This window comes from Pleurodeles waltl, chromosome 6 (genome assembly GCF_031143425.1).
Source record: "Pleurodeles waltl isolate 20211129_DDA chromosome 6, aPleWal1.hap1.20221129, whole genome shotgun sequence".
Classification (NCBI taxonomy): domain Eukaryota; kingdom Metazoa; phylum Chordata; class Amphibia; order Caudata; family Salamandridae; genus Pleurodeles; species Pleurodeles waltl.
In genome coordinates this window covers 106,720,979-106,737,368 of record NC_090445.1, presented here as the reverse complement: position 1 = coordinate 106,737,368, position 16,390 = coordinate 106,720,979, and the positions used below count along the sequence as shown (strand labels likewise).

The following is a 16,390-nucleotide window of genomic DNA, read 5'->3' as shown; positions in this document are numbered from 1 at the left end:
AAGCTGGAGACAGGCCTGTAGGGCTGGGGCCAATTCAGTTGGTGCTTTCAGTCTTTTATGCTGGGGGTCAGCTTAGCAGTCCTTCTTCTTTCTTGTTGTCATCTTCTTGAGTTCGCCAGGAATCTGACAAGCGAGGTCCAGGGGAGCCCCTAAATCCTAGATTTAGAGGCATTACAGGAGTCAGAGGGCAGTAGCCAATGGCTACTGTCCCTGACGGTGACTACACCCTTCTGGTGTCCACTCCCTTTGGGGAGGGGGACACAGATCTAACCCTATTGGTCCCTGTCTTCCAAACCAAGATAGAGGATTTTGCAAGAAGGGGGTCCCTTCAGCTCTGGACACCTTAGGAATAGTCCCAGCTGAAGAGGTTACTCCTCCTTGTTTTCCCTAACTTTCCCACCGGACTTGCCACCAAAATTGGGCTTTGTTCAGAGGGTGGCAATCTCCACTAGCTGGAGTTTCCTAGGGGAACTGTAACAAGAGGTCTGAGCCTTTGAGGCTCACGCAGAAAGGCCCTCACCCCATGTAGTCAGAAACATGTCTGGGAGTGGCAGGCTGGCACAGAGGCACAGACTGGTCAGTCCTGCATTACAAGTTTGGCTAAAATACAGGGGTCATCTCTAGGATGCCTTTTGGGTGTATTTTTCAATAAATCCAACACTGGCATCAGTGTAGGTTTATTGTGCTGAGAGGTTTGATACCAAACTTCCCAGACTTCAGTGAAGCCATCATGGAGCTGTGGAGTTCGTAATGACAAATAAACTGCACCGTGCCTTAGGGTTGTAAGGCCTGCTAAAGGGGTGACTTACCTGTGCCACAGACAGTGGTTTGTGGGCATGGCACCCTGAGAGGGATGCCATGTCGGCTTTGTCTTTTTCTCCCCACCAACACACACAAGCTGCAATGGCAGTGTGCATGTGCTTGGTAAGGGGTCCCCCAGGGTGGCATAGTATATGCTGTAGCTCTTGGGGACCTTCCCTGGCCACAGGGCCCTTGGTATCATGGACAACTTTTACAAGGGACTTAATTGTGTGCCAGGGGTTTGCCAACTGTGGAAACAATTGTACAGTTTTGGGAAAGAACACTGGTGCCGGGGCCTGGTTAGCAGGATCCCAGCACACTCTCAGTCAAGTCAGCATCAATATCTGGCAAAAAGTGGGGGGATGGTAACCATGTCAAAAAGGGCACTTTCCTACATATGCACACAGTAGTGCTTGGTGAACGTGTGTTGGGTAAACCAGGCTGCTGCTTTACATATGTCTTTTATGGGAATGTTCTCTAGGAAGGCTGCAAGTTGTAGCCTTTTTTTGTGCAGTGTGCCCTCTGTGAAATGGGAAGGGCTCTCTTGGAATTGTGACAGGAGGTCTGAAAGCATTTAACTATCCTCCTCCTAGCGATACCTGCTTTGGATATAGGTCGACCCTTGTGAGGCTTTGTGAAAGCCACAGAGAGTTGGTCGGACCTAAGAAAAGTCTTGGTCCTGTTAATATTATACATGAGAATGTGGTTAACATCTAGCATGTGTAGTGCTCTCTCTGCTATTGAGTCTAGTTGGGGAAAGAAGACCAGAAGTTCAACAGTCTGGTTAAGGAGGAAATGTAAGGCCACCTTGAGCAGAAACCTATGGTTGATTCTAAGTACTTGAGACATTTCTGTAGTGTGAGTGCTTGCAATTCTCTAATGTGTCTGGGAGGAGTTAATGCAACAACAAAAGCCATTTTACAGGATAGGTCATGGAAAGGGCTGGAATGGAGAAGTTTAAAAGGTGACCCTTTACGTCTGGTGAGGACTATGCTGAGATGCCACACTGAGGTGTAGGGAAGCTTGGGGGAGGTTTCTTGTAAGACCCTCCTTGAACACCTTAACCACAGGTATGCAGAAGAGGGATGAATGCTCTCTATTTTGCATATAAGCTGCTATGGTAACTAAGTAAAGACATATGGAAGTATAGGCTGTGTCTGAATTCTGGAATTGGCAGATAGCATGTGATATCAAGTACATCAGGCTTTAAGGGGTCCAGGTGTTTGAGTATGCAGTAGTGGACAATCTCCTTCCACCTGGCTAAGTAACATTCTTGGGTGAGACATAGAAAAGTGAACTCTAGGACCTCGGGTGCCAGATCATTAGACTGATTTGCTTGGGGTCTGGATGACTAATCTGACCTTGGTTGATAGTGAGAAAGTCTGGCCTGTTGGGGGAGATTTTCATGGGTATTGATCAACATTTCTAGGAGTGTTGAATACGAGGGTTACATGGCCAAGGTGGGAGCTTAGAGGATGAGAGTCACCACAAATGGATGGAGAAGGAGTGGTGGAAAAGAATAAGCAAATATCCCTGTCCAGTTGATGCATAGTGGGTTGCCCAGGGACTGTAGGTGTGGGTATTTGGATGTAAAGTGCGGGCATTTTGCATTTTTGGGGGGGGCAAACAGATTTATTTGGGGGTGGCCAGTAGCTGCGGAAGACTTGCGGAAGGAGTTCCCATTCTTGGACTTCTTGGTGTGTCATGCTGAGCAAGTCCGCAAGGTTGTTCCCTCATTTCGACGCCCCGGCCAAACCAACCCTGACTCTCCAGAAGGTATTCACCCATGAGGTGGATGCAGTGGCAGAGTACGCAATGCCAAATGGTCTAAGCTAGCTAGCAAGAAGAGGGGTAGTGAAAGTGTCACCCTGCTTTTTTAGGTGGACATGGTATTCATGTTGTCCATCCTGACTGGAATTATTTTGCCCTGAACGAGTGGAAGAAAGGCTTTGAGGGTGAAGCGAATTGCTAGTAGCTCGAGGAAGTTGAATTGATGCCCCTGTTTATGTGGAGCCGATACTTGTACAGTAGTGAGATGGAGATGTGCTCCGCAGTTGGCTTGAGAGTTGTCTGTGGTACTGGTGACTTGTGGACAGGTTGAGCAGATGCTTCTTGACGTTAGGTTTAAAACCATAAATGCGGGGACACGCGTGCTACCTAATTAAGAACATAGTATTGACACCCAGAGCTGTGGTATCCACAGCGTTCAGGAAGCACCGGATGATGGCATAACAGATGGTTTTACCTTCAGCCACTAGCTCATCCTCCTCTACTTAATCTTGTCGGGCAGGTGTTTGACAAGTTCATGCTTCTCATCTAAGTGTGCTCTGTCCTACCTGGAAAGTAAGCTGAAGTTTCTTACTCTCTTTATTGGTTCGAGGAGCATCCTCATACCTTGAGACTTAGCACTCTTAAGCGTTAAGTGAACTACTAGGGAAACCCGGACGACTTGACTCCTAAAATATGGAGGGTCAGTGGGGGCGGATTTACATTGTTTGTCCACCCTTGGTGTTACCACCCTAGCTTTTAAGAGTTCTTTGACTACGTTTTGGCCAACTCCAGCATTCTCTTAGGCCTGGGCAGAAATTGAACTGTCCGCTTTGATTTAGATGAGATCCCCTCAAGGAAAGCGTCATCCTCATAGAGGGCATGTATATTCAACTTGTGGAAATTGGCAACACTTTGAATGGCCTCATGGTGGGGGGTGTGTCATGAGGAGGTGATGAACTAGCTGGACAGTGATCCAAGTCAGGATTCTCCAGGGGACCAGCGTCATAGTAGTCCCACAGGTTATCAGTGGGCATTGGGTCAAATTGTGAGTCCTCGGGGTCACCCGAGTGAAGGGGCTGCCCTGCTCATACGAGGAGTGAGGGGAATTCTCTTATGAGTATGAAGTGGTGAAGTGTTGGCTAGGGGAGGAGGAGACCCAAATGGGATGGAGCTAGTGTCCCTGTGCATGTGTTTCTTAGATTTGGGCACCAGGGGAATCACCAGGGCAAATTACTCCTCAAAGTTAGGCAGGCTTTCACTTGCGAGGCGGAGTCCCTACTGGCTTTGGAGGCAGTCTTGTGGTGATCATGCCAGTGTGGGGATGAATGAAGGCACATTTTTGTCTTGCGTCCAAGTCGTTAGTGCCCTGCACCAAGGGCTTCTTCAGCACCGATGGCTTGGGTGTGGATGTGAGCCTTGGATCAGATTTTGCCTTTTAGGCTGACGGCTTTGGCACCAAGGATGATTTCAGATCCGAAAGTGCTTTCGCTGTCGATGGTGCCTTCAGCGCCAATGGTGGGTTTGAAGTTGAAGTTGGCTTCGGTGTAGAGAGGATCTTCAACCTCGCTGCGCCTTTGGGCTTGATGGAGTAATTCCCGTGGATGGGGATCTGCCAGCTCCAAGGATTTCGACTGGTACCTACATGTGGCAGGCCCCAGAGGGCTGAGTCTTTGAGAAGAATGAATGCCTGACCCCCTCAAGGGTAGTGCTCTATTTCGACTTGAGGCTACTTAGGATGCCTGACATGTAGTTCAACTTCAGTCATAATCATGCTCCAAGCTGAGGTCTTCACTCGAGGTCAAGAAGGTGTGGAATCACTGGGAGCCTGGAGGTCTTCATGCATGGAGATGGAGCCAGAGAAGATGGCCTCTGCAATAGGTGATGGTTGTTGAAACACAAGGACTGATGAGTTGGCCTACTCGCCTTCCTCAACATCAGGAGAAGGCTGCGCCCCAAAGAGCCATCAGAAGCCTGCCTCTGCATCGATTGGTGTCCCACGGACCCTGCATCCCACGGATATTGTAGAGTGTTCTTTGAAAGGAACGTTAAGCAGACCTTGCTTGTGGCATCATCGTGGTCAGGAGGCAGGCAAAGATTACACACCTAGCAGCGATAGGTCCAGGGTAATTTTGTGTGAAACTGAAGAAAGTTGTGAAAGGAAATTCGTTTGATCCCCCTGTGTCTTAAAGGATGTTGAACATCATCGAGAACAAGGGGCATGAGGCACAACTGAGGCCCCACAGTGTGGGGAATTGATGCATATCGGTCTCTGAAAGAAAATGGTTAGAAGGAAGGCAATGAAGGTAATTTTTCAAATGTCAAAGTCGAAACATAGATTGGCTGGGTGTGAACGGAAGCGTGTGAATACATGGAACTCAGAGACTCAGCAGTGCACACCTGAACCAAATATTGGAACAAAACAATTTGATATGGTGCCGGTGACCATGTGCATTGCCAGCTAATGGAGGAGTCACTATATACCTCATGACTTGAAATACTTCTTTGAAGAAAAACAACTGGCAGGAGTATGCAAATCATGCGTATCTACAGAACACATGCTATGAACTAAAGGTCTTCTGCCTGGCTAGAGCTCTGAAAAATGGCAGCAATCTTCAAGCCTTGTGGAGCCAGTAAACACTTAATATCACCTCATCAACTGTAAGCCCCCTTTTGGGCAACCACAAGGCAGACAGGGCCTACTGGGATCCAACTGTGGTAGCTGCAGTTGTTTGTCAATTGTGTTGTGGGGCACAGAAAACTGAGCCAATTACTAACCTTTTTTCACTTGACTCTCATGGTACTGAACAGTCCAAAGATTCTCATTGATGTAGTGTGGGGGCGCTTGAACTCAGAGGTCAACAACCAACCAACAAACACAGTAACAATTGTTCAACCCAGTCCTTACCATTTAGTTGAAAGGAAGTCTAAAATCCATAAGAAATTGAAATACTACACAGCTTTACTGGAGTTTTCAGGTGAAGTCTTCAATGAGGTGCTACACCGTGGCCAGTACCCTCTCCTGCTATTAGAGTTTCTTAATACACAGGAATCCCTAGTGTTTATCATGGGTCTAGGCAATAGTTAGTTACAGGTGCAGGATTTTCATTATGGCAGGGCTTGTCCCAACTTCATTGTCAAGAAAACTGTGTCCCTGTGGAGAAACTGAGGGAGGAACAGATAGACATCTGACAATTTCTTGTAATTATCCATTTTAGTCATCCTGTAAATAAAGGCCTAAGTTTGAAACTATTCTGATATAGCTTGTATCAAACACACCAGAACAGTTATACTAATTTACATCTTGTAGCCAATTGTAGCCCACGCTTTTTGTACTCATAATGTCTGATCACTTCATTGTTCCATTATGGTTTGGCATCCCAGGAATGTCAAAAACTTAAAGGGAGAGATGTGGATGACCAAAACTATGGATTGAATATAATCTGTATTCAGGTTGTGAATTTCATGTTTGTCCATCTACATGTCAGATGTATAAATATCAGGTCTCGTCTGATTATTCTGTCCAGCAGACTAACAGACAGAGCAAACAATTTTAGAGGAAAGGGTTGCCTATCGTCAGCTTTGAGAGACACTGTTGGTACAGAACCTGTGTCATATTCTAACCATTTCTGAATTGGTTAAAAGTTGACAGCTTGTCTACTTCCACTGTTGTCCGATGCATCGTATAGGCACAACCACCTAATCTGGTAAAATCTTCTTTCAGCATCAATGGATAAAGTATATGACCCAATAGGCATGGCCAGTAATTATGCTGTCTGAATGTCTCCTAACCTGCATATGTTAGGATTTATTATTCTGACCATCTGATTCATGTGACTGAGCAGAAGAATTTACAAGTGTTAATCTATTAGCCAAAATATTGATTGAAGTATCCCAATAGTTGATGCTCTCTTTTAATACATTGATTGGTTTCTAAAATGTATAACTATAGTTTTCCATGAAGATTAATCATATTGAATAAATAATCGGCCAGTGGACAAGCCAGCTCTTTTTCAGCTGAAAAAACTCTCTGCACTTGGGGGACATATCTGTATTAGTTTCCATCCAAGTCTTGAGTCTAGTGGTTTTCCCGGAGTAGCTGGGACAGAAACTGCAATTTTATGATAAGACCGGGGGCTCCTATTATGTCTTCTTTTCTTGTTTATTTTAAATAGCAGCAGTCAAGACAAAGAACTACAAATCCCAAGAGGCAAACGAAAGTAGCCAATGGGAAAAAAAACGTGTAGTTCCAAATAACACACCAATCACAAACAAGCTGCTCCCATAATACTTATCTTGACCGTGAACAGCCCTCTTTTCTTGCTGCTTGCAATCAAGATAAGTGTATCTTTTTTCATGATATTACTAAAGTGGTGGTATTTACAGTGATTGCTAATTTTATATGCAGCAGTGTATGCGCGTCTGCTTATCGCGTGGCTTTTTCTCTTTAGCCGGCTTGTAGCTGCTTGTTTCCTTTCGCTCCTGCTGCCGCTTAGAATATTCGGCTTTCCTCTCAGCTTTCGGAGGCCATTTTAGACAACTGTTGAGGGGAAACATCGAATTCTTACTGCTATGCCCGCAGCAACTTTTGGATTCCGGTTTCGTCGGCTTGGGGCTTTGAATTTCCGACCGCTGGCTTTGCGGTCCTCCTTCAGGTTGATCTTGCTTTCTTTTGACATTTCTCCTTGCCGGCCACTCTCTTTTCTCCACCCATAGGTGGAACTTAGCCATTTTTTCCTTTCACACGTGAGGCTGTTAACCTTTTCCTCACCAGTACTTTCAAAGTTACAGTTTTTCTCATTAATTTACATGGAAATGGACAGTTATCCTATTTCCCATGCTCTGAATCAGGAGGAGGAGGAGGAGGCTAGTAAAGAAAATTTAAATGTTTTTATTCAACTATCTGTGGAGCAGGCAGTCTCTGACTCATTGGATAAACTGTCAAAAATTTAGAAAATTATTTTTTTAAGTTGGTTTCAAAGACGATTTTGGCCCAGTCTGTGGGGGATAGCAGAAAGCGTCCTTTTTCTTCAGAAAATACCCAGGTGGCACTATTGGTTGGTGAGGGTTCCTCACAAAAAGCAGAGGATGTTGTTCCTCAAAGGCCTCCCTTATGGGAGGGGTTAACCAAAAATAAATTGTCTAAAAAATGTGCGTCTAAGTCCAAGCACTTATCTTCCCCATTATTATATCTAAAATCCTTGATACTGATGAGGAGTTGAAAGATGCTGACCTGATATGGATATATCCGACACTGATGATGGGGATTTGTTTTCCACCCTCCTCCCAAGAAGGCCAAACATGTGGCTCAAGAATTATCCAAATCATGTAAAATTATTGTCACAGAAGGGGTTCCTATGTTCGACCCGAATTATATTCATCATCCACATTCCACTGAATGGTTTCCTGTGGACCATGTAGCTGAATACGTAGCTTCTAGACTATGGAGTCCTCTAGACAAGCAAGTCAGAGCAAAGCTAAGATCGGAATGTCCACGTCCTTTCCTGTATTCAAAAATAATTTTAACTCCTACTATTGACTCTTCCCTCATTACCTTTTTTACAAAGTTCGGTAAGGATCCCCGCAAGGGAGTGGATAAGGCATGGTCCACATGCCAGGACAAACTGTTGGACAAACTGTTGGGCCTTTAACCTGCATTTTTGACATAGCTGAGGCAGCTCGCTTAGATAATGCTTCTGTTAACCCTGTTGATCTGTCTATGTTTACTGGGTAAAGCCAACTCAGCGATCACCCATGAGCGCTGGAAGGGGCTCCTGCTCAAGCTGGATCCAAAACTGGTGAGTGTGGCAGTTACAGATCCAGGAATTAAAGCAGAAGGTCTCCTGTTTGAGGACTCATTCATAAACGAGCGTAACAAATATGTGGCAACATTCACATAATTGGACAAAGCTCAACAATCGCTTAAGAAGATGTTTTCCAGTCCGGTTTTTGCCAGGGCCAGCAGAGGCATGAACCGCTTTGCCGGCTGTGCATACAATAACCAAGGTTCCAGTGGTGCCTACAACAACTCTTACCAGGAGTACAGACCACAGTTCTATCCGCAGAGAAGCCATGGTTTCCGTAATAAAGGCAACAGAGGTTCTAGATACACCTCCTAGCCCGGTAAGTCACTCTTCTGGCCTTCCTATTGTAGAAGGTCGACATTTACTATTTCTTCCAAAATGGCAGTCAATAACAGCTAATCCATGGGTTTTAAACACTGTTCAGGGATATACTATCGAGCTTTACTCAGAGCCTTTTAAGTTAAAACTTCCTCATCCTCCCCAGTTTTTTTATGGAAATGAAAAACTTAATTTCTTCATAGATTCAAACTTTTCTACCCGGTTATCAATTTGAAACAGTTCAACCACTTTGTTGTTTATGGACATCTCAAAATGGAAATCATCTTACATCTCAGGGATCCTTTGCTTCAGGGAGACTGGATGGTTCGCTTAGATCTTCACTATGCGTATCTCACCGTCCCCATGCATCTGGATTCAAAGAAGTATTTACAGTTCCAATGGCTAAACCAGTCTTATCATTTTTCATCCCTACCTTTCTTCCGCTCCATGGTGTTTCACAAAGCTCATAAAGTTGGTAGAAGCTTTCAGAGCTCAGGAAGTCAGGCTGATCATTTACTTGGATGATATCCTTCTTATAAACCAAAATTGTATGTCTCCTCTATCTCACGTCCAACTAACTTGTACTCTTTTGACAGATCTCGGTTTCATTATCAACAACAAAAAATCTTCTCTAGTTCCTGTTCAACGGACAGTTTTTAGGATCCCTAGTGGATTCCATCTCGGCTATTCTTCTTCTTCCTCCAGTGAAAATAAAGTTCATAAAATCAGAAATTCTTCAACCTTTACGCAGTTCTCTTATTTCCATCAGATCCCTGGCAAGGATAGTAGGCCTTTTGTCTTCGTCAATTCAAGCCATTTTTCCAGGCCCGTTGCATTATCAGGCCCTTCAAAGGTTGAAGATACGTCATCTTCAAAAAGGTCTCACTTACTCAGACTTTATCGCCCTAGATCAAGAATCTCGAATAGAACTGCAGTGGTGGATAGACCATTTAGATGCCTGGAGCGGCAGGACCATCTTTGCATCAGCCCCAGATGTTGTATTAGAATCACATGCAAGCCGGTCGGGGTGGGGGGCCTGTGTAGTCCAATCTCGACTATAGGTACACGGTCTCTAGAGGGATCAAAATTGCATATCAACTGTTTAGAGATCCTTGCTGGCTCCTTTGCGATCAGTAGCCTGGCAAGAGACATAGATTGATGTTCAGTTCTTCTCAGAAGAGACAATATTTCAGTGGTCCGTTACATCAACCATTTAGGGGGCACAAAATCCAAACCTTGAGAGGAATTAGCGAAAGGGTTTTGGGATGTTTGCCTCAAAAACAGGATTTCAGTTAATGCAGAATACATACCGGGCAATTTAAATTTGATAGCAGACTGGCATTCTCGCCATCTTTACAAATGGGGTCCTTTTCACATAGACCTTTTTGCTTCTCGTCTCAACGCACTGCTTCCCCAGTTCTTCAGTTGGTGCCCAGGACCCTTAGCACTAGCCTTCGATGCTTTTTCTCAGGATTGGTCAACCTCTCTCAATTATGCTTTTGCTCCATTCAAATTTGACTATATACCTATATAAGAACTTTATTTCGGCATCCAATGCCATAAAAGTCACATAACACACAATAAGTATTAGATTAAGAATGATAAAATAGCATAAAATAGCATTTTTTGTTAAAATAAAATTTTAAAAGGTGCAAAACATGTGATACAATCAGGAATAAGACATTCCCGAAATACAATGTGGGTGCTAAAAAGTGCAAGTGAGACTACAGGGAGTTAGGGGCTAGACAATCTTGACCCGTTTCCTTCTAATGCGGCACATTCCTCTGAGGAATTTGGCAACTGCAATAGCAATGGGGAGACTAGAATCTGATTTTTAAATCCTCATGGCTGCAACATGGTCTCGAGTCCTCAGCCGTATGCAGGTTGCCATTTCCTACGTATATGGGTGTATGATGGGCATACGAGGAAAACATGGGGTATTGACTCCTGAGACTGGTTACAGCTGGGACATAACTTTTTGATAGGGGCCCTATGGTGCCATCTATTGGTAAAAGGTTTAGGAGGGAGGGATCCAAATCTAAATTGCACACATCTAGGATGTCACCCAAGTAAGGTTCTAGCAAAAAGGTGGACTTAAAGTCCAGAAACTCACTGGATAGTCGCCCTAATGCGTGCGAGCAGAATACAGATTGGGTTGCCCACTCCTAATAACAGGACTTCACTCTTTCTTTAGTCGGTGGTGGCCCTGTATATGATGCGTTCCATGAGTCATCCATCCCAATGACAGGCAGTGATGACTTGACTAGATTGATCCACTGGATCTTGTTGGAGGTGTCCAAAGAACAAACTTCCCTGAAAACGGCAGCATGGGAGGAAAGCTCGGGAGTCGCCACAATTCTCCTCCAAAACAACAGCGGTCTAAGACCAACTATGGCAGCTAAGGGTTTGTGGGCCAGATCCAAGTGCAAGGGGAGAAGCGGGGTACTCAGGGGCAGGGAGGTGAGCTTTCTAATAACCTTGTTTTCTATACGGGTAAACTCCTTTACATTCTCAAAGCCCCAGAGTTCAGCCCCTGTAATATGCTGCGCTAACAGACTTCATATTGTAGATCTGAAGAGCAGACGCTATTGGTTATGTAGTGGATGCATGGTGCTCCCTTAGAAGGACACCCACAGGCTGGCTACATTTTAGTGATATAGAATTAATGTGGGTTTTCCAGGACAATGAGTGTGATAGTTTGATCCCAGGTATTCAGAGGTGTTAACCTGTTCTAGTTTAAAGCCACCCAGGATAACATTACCCCTGTATGATATGAGTGGGTTAATAACCATACACTTGGTTTTAGAGGTGTTTATTTCTGGCCTCTCTTGGAGCAGAAATCGTCAAAGCGATTCAGGGAAGATTGGAGGCCCATCAGGGTTTTAGATTCTATCAGGGTGTCATCTGCGAACAGGAGTGTTGCTATCTTTTCGTTGCCTAAAGCTGGTGCATCAGAAGGCTGCAATATCAGATGTTGGACAACTGGTACAGATATAGGGAGAAAAGGGTTGGAGCTAGTACACAACCCTGCCGAATGCCCCTGACTACCTTGATAGGATCAGTGAGGTCACCTTTGGTTCCCCCAATGAACTTTTGCAAAGTTGGCTTTGTGTAGTCGAATCATTATGGTCAGATTCCCATCTCATTGAGGACCTCCCAGAGTTTATCCCTAGGGACCAGGTCAAAGGCAGATTTTAGGTCTATAAAGGCTACATAAAGACTCCCCTACCCTAGCCCTACAACCTTCCAATACAGGAGCAGGAACCGAAACACCCGGTTTATGGTGCTTGTTTTGAACCTAAAGCCAGCTTGGAATGGTGATGTTATTTTCAATGATCCAGTCTTGAATTTTTGATAGTGGGGGACGACAGAATACCTTTTGCATTGTGTCAATAAGGCTTATGGGCCTGTAGTTAGCAGTTAGAGACCTATGCCATTTCTTATAGATGGGTATTACCGCTGCACTCCTCCATGACTCAGGAATGGGGGCTCCCCTGGCGACTGCACTGGATAGAAGGAAGATGTACTCAGCCAATTTGTCAATGTTATAAAGAAAGAGGTTGCCGGGGACGCCGTCAGGGCCAGCAGCTTTCAGACGTACTATGTTATTTATTGCATCTCGGATGTCTCCCAGGTTAAACAACCTGTCCCAATAAATAGTATTCGGCTGGGGTGGGAGTGAAGGGACAGAGGTGGTTACGAGATGGCTTTCGACATTATAGAGGGAGTTGAAATGTTGGAACCAGTCTGAGGGCTGAATGTTATTGCCAATTACAGGAGCCTTCATTAGGTTTATTTTGTTTACCATAAGCCAAAAGGATTGGAGTCACAGGCGGCCTTCATGAGTCTTCATCTTTCCTCCTGCCAGTTCTTCCTAGCCTTGTTCTGCGTATGCTTATACAAATTCCGCAGGGCCCTAACTCGAGCAATGTCTTTTTGCTTGATTGCACTGATTAGATTTGTTCGGGACAGCTGACAGTCTTGATTAAACCAGTTGTCTCCCTCGCAGGGTGGAGCGCTACGAGTATTATAGGCAACTAGCAGGGTTAACAGCAGTTCTAATCTTTTGAAGAACCCTGTATGTGCATCTAGAAGGGAGGAGCAGTTTCGCTCTTCCTCTTCCATCGTGGATAACAGTGCTACACAGTGTGTCAGGTCTTGGTTGATGGAAGAGAGGATGTCACCTCATAGGACGACCTTGCTCCATCTTATAACCTGTTTGCTTCGCTCAGCCTGAGCCACCTCAGTTATTTTGGTGATGGTTGTTGCAATAGGCGCTCTTCCCCAAGAGGGCTTTAAGCTGAGACATAGTGGATTGTGGTTGCTATCCATCTGGGACTGGACTACCATATTGTCTATCAAATGCCAGTGTCTAAGATCCATCAGAATATTGTCAATGGAACTCTTTCCCTGCGTGCCAATGAACGTATGTGCGGCATGCCTGTCGGATTTGGTTCTTCCACTGGCTGCCCTTAGGCCATGGCCAAGGGTCAGTGCGTTTAGATGCAGGGCAGCTTGGTGCCACTTCTTGACAGGGGGGAGTTCGAGCCTAGGAATGTGCCATAGGTTATGTTCTTCCAGAAGATCGCCCATGTTATCCAGACCAAGGGGTTCAAAGGTGGTATTAAAGTCCCCTGCTACAATAAGGGCGTGTTTAGATGGTCTCTCTCCCAGCTGGTTCTCAAAGGACTGCAAGGTGGCAGAGTGGTCAGGCCCTTTTGTCCCCCTAGCACAGGTGTTAAATATGTCTGTGGCAATGGTCCCGGAACCCTTGAGACTAATACCAAGAATATCAGGACTGCAGGTAGGTAGCAATTTCACTACACACTGTAGTTCAATTCTCACCCATATTAGGAAGCCCCTGATGGATGACCCACCTTACTAGGGTTAGAGGATATATAGTAGGTTGCATAGCCAGGTTTGTATGCAGGTTTAGTTAGCCAGGGTTCCTGGAAAATACTTATGTCATATTGGTCAATAAAAGTATTCCAGTGAGGCAATAAAAGTTTGGATTTGATACCTGCCACATTCCAAGAAACAATATTTACTATCCACCAAGTGGTCTTGGTACAGGCAATGGTGAAGTATTTGCCTGGAAATCTAAGGAACCTATGAGAGGTTGACAGGCTTCCTTGGTAGCTGGTGCAACTCCACTGGGTAGTACAATAGTAGCCTTCCTATCTCTCTGGTCGGGCATGTCCGCTGGGTGACTGATAGTGCAGAGGCGGTTGTCGAGATTTACACGGCTGTTAAGTCTATCGTAGGAGGCCTGTGCCTCTGGGGGTCAATCTAGCTTGGAACAAACAGTACCATTGTCTGGAGCAGGGTGCAGGGGTGGCACACGAGGAGAAATGGGTGGATCGAGTTTGAAATGTATAGAAGACCAATCCGAAGGACTGGTTCTTTGGTCTAGGGCCACTAGATCATAAGCTAGCTGCCCGTTTTCTAAAAGAAGCTCAATACAGTCCAACGATGAGCCCAAAGACCTATCCCGTCTGGCCCTAAGGATATCTTTCCTAATTACTGAGAGACATCCTCTGCTATGTCGAATCCAATGGGTGACTTTGTTAATCAAGGAATCTTCCCCTTCCTTCCGCCCCCCGAGAATTAAGCTTGGGTACATTAGTCATTAAAAAAAGATTCGGGGTGGTGGTGGTCCTGGCAACATATGTTCCACTAGGAAGACAGCCCACCCCTAGTATTGGGAGTGTCGGATTGGGGCCTTCGCTCTGGGGGTAAGTAGAAGACTATTCAGTTGGCGCACCTACAAGAGTGCGGGAACCCGTAATGCACGCCCGACTGATATTCTAGGGATGGTGTCCTCATGTGGGATGCCTGAATGGCCTCCAAGGTGTTTTGCATGGGGGCATAATGGAAGCAGAGGGTGTTGGGGTGGGTGTGTTGGTCAAGACTGGGATGATGGCTCCTTCCCTGGGTGTTCTCCCCCTCTGTTCCATAAAAAGCCCCACTGTGACCACAAGATTGCCTATCACAGACTTTAGGGCTACTATTTCGAACTTGAGTATTTGTATATAACCTGCCAGGTCTTCATTTGGGGAGGGGGAATGTGGCTGGTTGTTTGAGAGGCCGCCTGCCCCAGCTTGTGTGGGAAAAGCTACAGAATCCTGGATTATAGGTGGATCTGGGATGCATGTGAGCGGTAGGAAGCGATTAGTACAGGGAATGGGAGAGGAAGGGGACACTATTGCTGTATCAGGGGAGGAGCCAGAACTGGGAACTAGATCTATTGGGTTTTGAGTTGTTAAACTGGTATTATTCCTCATCCATGCCCTAGCTTTATTAAACATATTAGATATACTTTCCTGCTGGTTGGTCGGCAGTTGAATTGCCAGGCACAGTTTGGGTGTTCAATTGTTGGACTGGGCCAGATGGTGGGGCTAATATTTCTCTGCAATCAACCAGGAAGTTATCAATGCGATCAAGCACTTCATTGCAGCCCTACTTTTTTTTAATGTTTCTTGTGCTCCCTCCCATCCCCACACTGCCTTTGGTTGCTTTTCTTTTGCCCAGTTCTGTGGGAATATTTTGGAACAAAAGGGGGGCTTGGATGATGCGTTTGGGAAGAACTAGGGGAAAGCACAGCTATTCAGAGTGGTCAAAGAAAAAACAGTCTCAGGTGGCCCAGCCCAGCCTCGGCTGGCCGTAGACGGGCGCAGGCGGCCCAGGCGAGTCCGGCGCTACGGTATGCCCCCTCGTGCTTTATAGCGCTCGTTGGAAATGGCAAGTGGGAGCAAGTGATGCAGTAGATGGCCGCCTCCTGGGGCCACAAAGCAGTCTGTGATATGCAATCCTTCCGTCTAGGTTAGTGCGTCCCGTGCTGCGGTATGACTCCTCGCGCTTTATAGTGCTCGTTGGAAATGGCAAGTGGGAGCAGGTGATGCAGAAGATGGCCACCTCCTGGGGCCACAAAGCAGTCTGTGATATGTAGTCCCTCTGTCTCGGTTAGTGCGTCCCGCGCTGCGGTATGCTCTTTCTCGGTTAACACGTCCATTCATTATGATCACCAGATTGTTAGCACAAGTAAGACGTCAACATGCTGTGATGGTTCTCATAGCCCCCTTTTGGCAATCCCAGGTGTGGTTTCCCACTCTTGTGGAACTATCAGTAGACTCCCTCTTTCTTCTTCCCTCCTTTCCGGAACTTCTGTCCAATTCCCTCGGTCTCTCTCACAGCTTAACCTTAGAGAATCTCCATACCCTCTTGGCCTGCAAATATCAGGGAATACCAGTCACTCACTCCCTAATATTTCAACAGAAGCTTCAAACTTCATGGAACTCTCTTGGGCTCCAGGAACAAAAAGGCATACAGATCAGCTTGCTCACTGTGGCATAGCTGGTGCGTGGGAAAACATATTGATCCCCTTTCAACCGATGTAACCTTTATTGTTAATTTCCTTGCAGCGGAAGCTAGTAAAGGTAAGACTTATCGCACCATTAATGTGTACAGGTCAGCCATTTCCTCCTCTCACCCTTACGTTAATGGATAGCCAGTTGGAGAGCACCCCCTGGTCTGCCGTCTTTTGAAGGGAGTAAAGTTTTCCGATCCTCCACAAACAAAATACAGTTCATTGTGGGATGTCAATGATGTTTTAAACCTATTCGTTTCTTGGCCAGATAATACAATGCTTACTTTTAAGAAGTTATGTGCTAAACTTACCATGTTGTTATGCCTTGTGTCTT

At 45.7% G+C, this 16,390-nt stretch overlaps 1 protein-coding gene across 5 annotated transcripts in view; it reads right to left on the bottom strand.

Moving 5' to 3' along the window:
* CACNB1 (calcium voltage-gated channel auxiliary subunit beta 1) overlaps positions 1–16,390 on the bottom strand; it is a 335,868-nt gene that overhangs the window by 77,408 nt on the left and 242,070 nt on the right. The gene's annotated exons all lie outside the window — the stretch shown is intronic.